The sequence below is a fragment of the Spea bombifrons genome, chromosome 6 (genome assembly GCF_027358695.1).
Source record: "Spea bombifrons isolate aSpeBom1 chromosome 6, aSpeBom1.2.pri, whole genome shotgun sequence".
In the NCBI taxonomy this organism is placed as follows: Eukaryota; Metazoa; Chordata; class Amphibia; order Anura; family Pelobatidae; genus Spea; species Spea bombifrons.
In genome coordinates, this window is record NC_071092.1 from 4863470 (window position 1) to 4873671 (window position 10202).

Below are 10202 nucleotides of genomic sequence, written 5' to 3' on the forward strand. Positions count from 1 at the left end.
GCCACCCGGGGACGGAAGGAGGGGCGGGGCACGGCCGCTGTGATGTCACCGCGCCGGGCAGCCAATCCCAGCCCGATGGGGCTTTAAAAGTCCAGGACTTGGGGAAATAAGGAAGGTGAGATGCGGGGGGTCAGGGGTAGACTGCCAACTACCACTAGGGGGCAGGAGGCAGGCTGGCACGGGGGCAGGGGCATGCTATGGGGGCAGGAGGCAGGCTGGCATGGGGGTAATTAGAGGCAGAGGAGAAGGTGACAATTTATTTAGGGGTCGGAGGCTGGTATGGGGTAGACAGGGTGGGGTAAGAGGCTGGAGGTAGGCAGGGCACAATGGGGCAGTATATAAGACCACCTGGTAGTCCCACTTTGCCCCATCAGGAATGGTTTTACCACTAATGCCCTTACATAGCAGAGGGATTCCAGCTGCTGCAGCACTTCTTGGTGTAGTTATGATTTATCGGGGGACTCAAGAGGTTTCTTAAGATCTTTGGCCAGTGCAATGTTCTTATGGTGGTCACATCATTAACTCTTTCCCTGCTGCGGGAAAGGTTTTTGTAGGAATTGTACGGATTGAGACGCCGGCCGTTGGTAGCCGTCTGTGCGAGTGCAACGAGGCTCATTTAGCTAATAAAGGCCCGGATTTTACCAAATTAGCAGGCTAAGGCTTTGACAGCCATTCTGTTTGCCGACGAAAGAGATCGGCCCTTATCAGCCCCCTGGCAACCAGCCCATGTTGTGTCTGAATAGAGGAGATAAAGGGTGACGAGAGACCAGGAGGTGGTCTCGGGAACAGAGAATAGAGCGAAGGGGAACAGGTGATCAGAAGTATAATGAGGTCCAGCGGTGGGTTACAGGGATGCGGAAGGGGAGACAGAGGACAGACTCTCGGGGGTCACACCATCTGGATCTGACTCCTTCCTACTCCTTCCAGTTGGTGCTTTTGCCCCAGTATGTTATGGGTGATATCCCTGCTTGAATGCAGGTGACTCACTTAAGTGTATCTCTAAATAACGACAAGTCAAGGTTTCCATGACGACCAGTATTAGAGCCATTTGGGTAGCACATTGGGTGAGTCTGTACAGAGAATTTTCATGATGCGCTTTTAAGGGGTTAATATTCAGTCGGCTCCCAGCTATGGACATATCCATTCCTTTAAAAAGAATATTTGGGCAGAGGTTGTGTTTTTCCTGCAAAAATGGAATATTCCACCATTTCTAGGGTATCGGTCAACAATTTTGGACCACCTAAAATCACCAGTTGAGGTATTTGTCCCCTCGACGTGGTAATTAAAATAGGCAGATCACCGGCCGGTGGCTTCAGGTCCTCACCGAGTCCAGCTAGAACGTAACGCTAACCATCAAGCTTTGTTGGTTCTCCGTTTGCTGGTTTACCCCTGCTGGGGCATTTAAGTTTAGCTGCTGGGGCATTTAAGTTTAGCTGCCTACCCCTTTGGGTATATTACAGTAACATTTGGCAGAGCAGACCGGAAGAGCCTAGAAACGTGAAGAACGTTGACCTTTAACCAGTGGGCAGCGTTGGCGATCGCCCTGCGAGGATCGACCGGGTACAATCCAAAATCACGGCAGAAGAGCTGTTAATTGGTCATTTTTAAAAGTATCGGTAGAATAGAAAAGTCTCCTGATGTCTAACCGTCTCTAACCGCTGACACATTACTTAGCAGATAAATCACTAAAAGGGCTTCTATATCTAATAAACCTCTAGATTGTAAGCTTGCGAGCCAAGCCCTCGTTACCTAATGTATCGGGTCGCCTTAGTCTGTCCATTCAACTTTCCATCCATTCTCACCCTCTTAATGTATGGAGTGTAAGAATGCTGTGAAATTGTTGGAGCAATATAAATAAAATATAAAAATAACAATAATAATAATAAAATAAATAATAAAACAAATAATACTTATAATAAGAATAATGCACAATAAAAATATAAATAATAAAACAATAAAATATATTTATAAATATTTATAAAAATAATAATAATATAAATAATAAAAAATATAAATGCTAATAAAGAATAATACTAATAATAAAATAAAATAACAAAATACTTAAAATAATGAAAAAATGATAATATAAATGATAATAATAAAGAATAATACTAGTAATAAAAATAAAAAAAAAATACTTAAAATAAAATAATGAAAAAAATATAATATAAATGAGAATAATAAAGAATAATAGTCATAAAAATAATAATAATAGTAGCTGCTCTGACTTTTAACAGATAAATCTCGTACCGTGTTTGGTGAATTTGCATAAACTGTTATCGCTTACATTTCTCCCAACATCCCGCTTACGCCGAGCGATCTAGGAATCCGCGTCGGAAGAGAATCTGCATGGCTGAGGATCTAGAACCGCCGACTACAATGCGACGATCCTGAATAAAAGGTGAAAAATCTTGGTTAAACGCGTCTGGTAAGCTGGCCAAGTGGCGTTCTTGGATTTCCAGTAGTGCTACTTACAGAGCCACTTCTCGGGAAGCAGAAAGGGGGGGGGGGTATAACGGCCGCCGACCACGTCAAGGACCGCCACTTACAGAGGATAAGAATCTGCTTTAGCTAGGAGCCACTTCAAGAATCAGAGCAGGTATTTCAGTCTCCTTCGTTGTCTCTGTGGCAACCAGACAGACTTCCATAGCCCCCGTCAGACGCGTTCTCCATCCTCTGGGCTGAAAGGGAGACGGGGAGGAAAAAAAAGCTTTTATTGAGCGGGTTAATCCGCTGCGCCTTTTTTTTGTTCCGTGATGAGGCAATAGAATGGTCGGACCTGCCGAGGTTACCCTTTCTACGTTCCGATAGAAGCCGCACCACGCCGGTCTGTGAGCCCCTCGTGGCCCCCCTGCCATCCGCGCTCTCATTTATTTTTCTCTATTAAATATATATATTTTTACAAAATGTATGACTGTGACCCAAAATACAACATTTGGGGCAATGAAACCCCACCCTGGATTTTAGGTGTTAGAATAGCGGAGGTTGCCTATCCTGGCGCAAAATCCAGGGGGCTGAACCATCCGGAGTCATCATAGGATCGGCCCCATTCGGCCCCCGTTCTCCTGCTGTAAAGACTCAAACCTTAATCAGTCGTTGGTCTCGTCTTAGATTCAGGAGCCGTATGTCTATCCCATATATGTTTATATTCCCTCACTGTATTACCCTCTACCACTTCTGCTGGGATGCTCTTCCATTTATCGCCTGCCCACTTTCTCCCCAAAAATCCCTGACAAAACAAATAAAGAACTGGAACCCCGTGTGTTTTTATGCTGCGAGATTGCTTTTGCGATGGGCAAATAAGTTAACCCCGTGTTGTCTGTAAGAAGGTTTATCCCGGCTCCTCCGTCAAGGATTTTTGGGAATGAAGAAGCCGAGCCTCTCGAACAACAGAAAAGGTGAAAGGTGAAGCCCGAAGCAGCTTGTTTCTGAATTCAATTTGCATGCTTGGGCGGCCGGCGGAGGAAACAAAGGGGGCCGAGGTGGAGAAGGAATCCCAACTTTGCTGATAAACCATACAGAATCAGCAAAATGGTTATTATTCTGAGCCAAAAAAAAAACTAAAAGATATTTTTAGTGAATAAAGGAATAATAAGGGTTTACGCTGTACTGAAGACCAGGGTTGACGCATCCGTGGGGCCAAAGTAGACAACTCCCAAGGAAGCCTCGCTGAGGGGCTGAGGGAAGCCCCCCGAAAAGGACTATGCTGTGATGCAACCATCAGAACACCTTGGAACCTCGTCAATGATGATTTTGATACAATCGAGGGCCGTCTGTGATGTCATGAGACAGCAACTCATTAAAAGTGATGTCAGGTGACATGAATGCCCACTTTTCTCCAATTCTTTGGGTAAAAGGGTCTTCTTCTGGATTTTGGCCCCCTTGCCATCCCATCGTGATGCCGTCATCACGTAAATCACCATTGGATACGGATCCGGAGATATCCTGAGACGGCCGAGTTCCCACAAACACATTGGTCTGATTGATACATCTATTGGGTTATAGCACCGTTATATACCATAGTGATGTACAACAAGAAAACAGGACAGATCCGGCATCCCGTTACAACTTGGATTCAAGGAAACAAAAGTTGAGGAGGGCCCTGCTCATAGGAGCTTACAATCTAGAACGTATTATTACTGTTGAACACTCGGGCCATGTGACAGCTTCCATGTTAGTTGGGATTTTAACCAGTAAAACCCCGACCAGTCGCCGACCGTCGCTCGCAGTCACGGAGCTTCGAGAACTTCTTACCTGAAATGCCAGCTTTACAAAAAAGTTACGTCGCCCACTCCTGGCTAAGCCTAATTACTAAGATTGCTGTTAGCAAATTCATTTAATTAGATAATTAGGTGAATGAGCTAATTAATGCAGGTAGAATCTCGGAGGTGACATGGAGGCTTTGTGGCAGAGGGAGACATAAAGGTGGATTACGGATCTCTACACCTATTCTTCATACCCTGGTTTTAAGTGGAAAAGCGACTATAACCCCCATCATGCACCCGCTACAATGTATCAAAGGTGTCTGCATAGGCATTTACCCCTTCCCCCTCCCCCGCTATTTGCCATGCAGGAGATGCCACTTCACCTGGCCTGTGATGTACCTTCTGCCAGTAAGCTCCAGCACTGGCTTGGCGAACGTTGAGAGGGGTCAAACAAGACCCTCATATGCGTGTGAATGGAGAGATTTCCATGGGAGCGTCTTCCTGCCACTAATTGGTTGTTTCAAGCAGCCAATCAGTAAAGAGAATCGTCGAACAATGGAGAAGGTGGGGAGCTGCAGCTTCTCTCTACGGTAAGTATTTTTTTGTGTTTATTTTTTTATGGTGTAGCCCCAAAATACTTTACTATGTATTCTTCTTTGGTGAAGCCGCCTGGGACATTAAACTGTCCCGTGAATTGTCGGTCAAAGTTCTTCTTAGCGTCCTGGTCACAGAAACGCGCCATGTTTTTACGACGATCGTTCACCAAAAACAAGGGTGTTTTTTTACCAAAAAACTGGGAAAATAAGCCAAAGGGACGTCTCTCCTCCTTCGCGGTGGCGACGAGCACCTCGTTTAAATGCGTAGCCTCTCGTTAAGTGCGTATTTTCTGCTCCTTTGTCGCTCTCAGTGAAAACCAAAGCTGGTCTCCGCAGGACGTCTTTCCATCTCATTGTTCACAACATTCCGCCGTCTTCTAAAATATCAGGCGCTGAGTGATGGTCGCGTTTCTTTTTTTCTTTCTGACTGAAGTGTTTTTTGTAGAGTTTTCGATCCTGACGCATAATCCCACGAGGCCGGCACGGGCAACACTTCATGGTTACCGTACCAGAAGATCCCTCATGATCCTCTAAAGAAGGTCAACCACTGGCAATCCAGATGTTTCGGGGGGTAAAGTTTACTAGCGACAAGTCTTTTTTGCCCTCGACTTTGGATGCGAAGGTTGACGTGTCTGTTCCTAGACCCCCGGACCACCCAAAATACATACATTTCATAACCAGGAGTAATGGATGTTGGCCAAAGCCGCGCCAAGGCACCCTATGGGAGGTGAGACAGAAATAGAATTCCTTGCAGACCAAGTGATAGAAGGGAGATAAGCTTTAGATACCTAGCTCAATTAACCCTTAATAGGGAGCTCAAACCAAAAAGGAGGGAAGGTTAATTGAATGAAAGATATTTTTTCTGGAAGAACTCAAGAGATCAGCAGCTAGACTTTGTGATTGTAAATGTTTTTGAAAGCCACATGGCGTGACCATTGGGTTGGGTAATTAATGGAAAGTAGTTTTTAGCTCTTAGAACACCTGTCGTGAGTCAAGGACGTGGCTTATTCCTGACTCGTTAGCGATTCTAGATACTAGTTTGTTATTTCGTGAGCCGGCAGAGCCATCAAAACACCGACGGACACAAGGGGAGGTTTTCTCGAGCCAGGCTGAACTCGTCAAGCCGGCAACGCGTGTAACCGAATCCGGTGAATGGCCAGATGTCTCTGCCTTCTCCGAGATATTCTACGTGATACTGAACAGGTGCCGAGACGTGTTCATTGAAAAGGTCGCTTTGGGAACATGTGTCCTCCGACAGCTTGAACGGAGCCAACAATTTCCTGAGAGGTGAGACCCGTTCCTGGTTGAGCTAGAAAAATACCTTTCATGGACCGTCTAGTGTCCAGCGCAGCCCCACCAATTATTAATACATGTTTAAGTACATTAAGAAAGAGAAATAAAGGATTTTAGGAGAAGCTGCAGCTTTAGAGCTGGGGCAGAGGAGTAAACTGGTTTGTCTAGATATTTTACGGCTGTCCCGGGTGGTAAAACATGCCGAAGATAAAAGTGTTTGGTTAGTATGGTCGGAAATGTCAACATGCGAGACACATTAGGGACAGCCGTCAAGGAGAAGGGGATTTAATGCCTCCCTGACCTTTCAACTCGATGAAAGGAAATAAATTATAGGATACGGTCCGGTGTGTGATCGGAAGGCTCGGCAAAGCCGATTAATCTAGAGGGTCACTTAATTGTCTTCAAGGCTTCAATGAAAGGGATGAGGGTTCTCCGGAGGCCGTCGTCCCATCAGGTGGTAGCTGAGCCTTATCTGCTATCTGTCAGCAACACGTTCTGTCCTGGACTCCAGATAAACGTCCACCGCCTCGCAATGTGTCTCAGTATCTCCGACGACTCAGCATCGCTCCTCAAAGAAACTGTGTCCATTTCTCTTTTTCTTCCAGGGTTTGGGATTAAATCCAGAAGAATATGAGTGTTCTAAAAGAACGTTTCAACCCATAACGGAATGTTACAAGTCTAGAGCGTCGTGTTACTGGGGGGATGTTCTTACATCTCATGGGTCCTCAGCCGGAAACACTGGTGGTGCCATCAGCTCCTCTAAAACGTACCTTCACAATGATTTAAGGTCAGGGAGTACTCAGGACAGATAGCAGAGGGAAGAGGCAATGGTAGACGAATATTGTCCAGGTTGGTGGAATCAGAAGGGTTGGTTTAGGGGTAGTGAAGGAGTCCAGACTCCATACCCAAACACCAGGGTCCATGACACAGCTTGTGGAAGTTGTTGCTTTTGGGGCAAATGCCCCTCACATAGAATGATGCTGCTACCCCTGGGTTAGGCAGCTCTAAGTAGACCTTAAGGTAGGCTTGACTGCGTCCCGTTGCGCAATGTTTAGAGCGGTCATGTGACTGAACCACCACAGCACCCTCAATGCAAACAACCTGAAACATGAAAACTTTATTAGTATCATTTCTGAGAGCATTTTAATGGGGAGCAAAATCTTCTACCCTCTCCACACCATTAAGGTCTTAAGGCCATTCCTCCAATCGTGGGAGAGGGTGTGCCCGGAAGCTCCACCCTTTTGTGGAAGTGCACCAGGAGGCCAGATTTCACGGAGAAGCGAGTGAAGAAAGAAGACAGAAGAACAAGAAGAGGCAAGAGAAGAAGCAGAGCTGCGAGAAAGGAGACGGGACACGGAGGATAAGGTGGGGAGACTTTGAGAGAGAGTGTGAATGAGAGTGCGAGAGCGCATGAGTGAATTTATTAATCATTAAACATAGTCGATACGGGCGTGGTTTTTGGTGGGTGTGGTTTCAGAGGGCGTGGTTTTGGTGGTGCACAATGTCTCGGGCCAGCCCTAAAGCTGATGACACGTGCGCATGATGTAATACACATTACTCAAATCCTCTCGCTGATACAAATACAGAGGCCTCTCGGAGTCTGCATGCGTGCCACCGCCTAGCATTCCTAATCTTCAGCCCGTTCTTTGGCTAAGAATAATGAGAGTTGTAATGCAATAATTCCTGGGGCCCGTGGCCGTCCGTCTTTAGAGCGATGATTTATGGAGCGCCAGTCATTTTGCTGCCGTGCTTCCCGGGATGTAAATTCCAGTCCTTTGTCTCCGGCGCCGCTCTCTGCCGTGAAATACGTCGCTATCACATAAATGATAAAGAGCGCCTTTAATTAAAACGAGAATAAAAAGCAAGCACCTTGGGCCCTGATCCTGCGCGGCTACTGTCAGGGAATTTATGGAAGTAGAATTCGCTTGCGGACGTTCCGCCCGCACACTCTGTCCTTGGAACCCGGCGGGGATTTTCCGAAGCGTAACTTTAAGTTTGGAAAATCTTTCGGGTTAATTCATCGAAAAGTAAAAAGAAAAAAATATTCTGTAGATCGCTCCTGGCCTCCGCGGTGTATTAACCCTTTAAAGATCAAATGATTCATTTGGGCGTTTTTCACAAAAAAACCCAAAAAACGGTGAATTTGTTGATTTTGTTTCCGCCTTTTATTCTACATACAGAAATATGGAACTTGGCGGCAGATGAGAACCTTAATCAGTCGTTGGTCTCGTCTTAGATTCAGGAGCCGTATGTCTATCCCATGCATGTTTAATCCCCCTCACTGTATTACGCTCTACCACTTCCGCTGGGAGGCTGTTCCATTTATCTACCACCCTCTCAGTAAAGTTAAACTTCCTTACATTCCATCTAAGCTTCCGACCCTCTGGTGTTAGATTATGACCTCACGTTCTTACATCTCTCTTCCTTTCAAAAAAGAGAGGAGAGAATGCTGGGAGAAAAAAACTTTCAGATTGAGCAAAAAGACAAAGAAAATGCCCAATTTGAGGATAATACGCGTTGCGGTCGTGCAGCTGGAGCCAATTTGTTCAGGGGGTTTAAGAGCGGCTGATATAAAATATTTAAAGCTCCGTACGATCCGGCTGCACTGATCCTAATCGCGTTTACGGAGCAGGAGGGAATCTCACCTCGCTTTTTGAGTCGAAGTAGAATTGGATTTAAAAGCTTTAGGAATGAAGGGCCGCGGCCCCCCGAAGACGCTTACGAGGTGGGCAGCGGACTTTACTGGGAATACGTCCTCTGCTTCAGAAATACAATGCAGCTGAACGATGGGGCCATAAAAAAACCCACAAAAAAACAAACATAAAAAATACAAAGAATATTCGGATCTCTCCAACCGATCGCCGTCCGGACAAACCGGTTCTTCCAGAGGAAGCTGCAGCTGGAGATTCACGACGAGGAGACGAGATCTTCACTGAACAGTCAATATTATTTTATGGAAACTCAATAATCTTCGGACTGCTTAGTGAATCTCTCCCATAGAATCTGCCGGCAGATCGGCCCCATTCGGCCCCCGTGTAGTCGCCCGTTTCTCCTGCTGTAAAGACTCAAACCTTAATCAGTCGTTGGTCTCGTCTTAGATTCAGGAGCCGTAAGCCTAGTTTAAATCCACTCACTGTATTAGCCTCTACCACCTCTGCTGGCAGGCTGTTCCACTTATCTAACACCTATATTAGGGGCAGATGGCCATTTCTCAGATCAGCATCCCCCACCAAACGGTGCACCATCGGTACAAACCGCTTCCACCGATGACCCTCCTAGCACTTAGCGGTGAGCGCGGAGGACTCAGCTGTTGCCCCGTCGTGTGTAAATGGGTTCCGTGAGCCGCCGGCACGTATTCTGTTTGTAACGCAGATTATAGAGATCCTCTGATTTCACTCCACAATCTGTCCCATGAGCTCAGCGGCCAATTATCACTCCCGTCTCTACTGATCGGCAGCTCCAGCCGTGGAGGAGAGTGAAGACTCCTGGGCGGCTTTCATGTCTCCGAACGAATGACTTCACTCCTATGAGCTGTAATTATAGTGAACCAGTTCCCCCCAGCAAGGGCTGTGCTGGGAATCCTCCATTCTCAATGGTTCTCTCTCCGGGACCCCCGTAGTCTTCCCCATTGGGGATCTCTGCTGGGCAGGGCTGGGAAGCTCCGTATTCCACCCAGCCTGGAATTTGCAGTGAAGCTGAAGATTCCAGTTGCAGTTTCTTTTATTATGAAGCTTTCAGTCGACCTTCTTCCGGATGTCATGTTCTTGTAGCTCCGACAAACTTCCATATGTAATTATATATCAATGCCAGACATTCCTGAGACCCTCCACTGCAAGTTTCTATACCATCTCTGCTGGAAGGCTATGCCATGCATCTACAACTCTGTATGGAAAGACAACTATTTCCTCTTTCCTAAAACCAGGGTACATTCTCTGGCTCTTTACCACCGCATATTTGTTAGCCCTTGTCATGTCACCCCTGACCCTTCTCAGATTGTTTATCGCTTGATATTGTTTTTTCCATGGAGTTTGGTGCCAACAAATAAACCTTTCACCGAGGCAAATGAGACCTCATGACAGATCATGGCTATTAGCGGCCGTATTTCCCG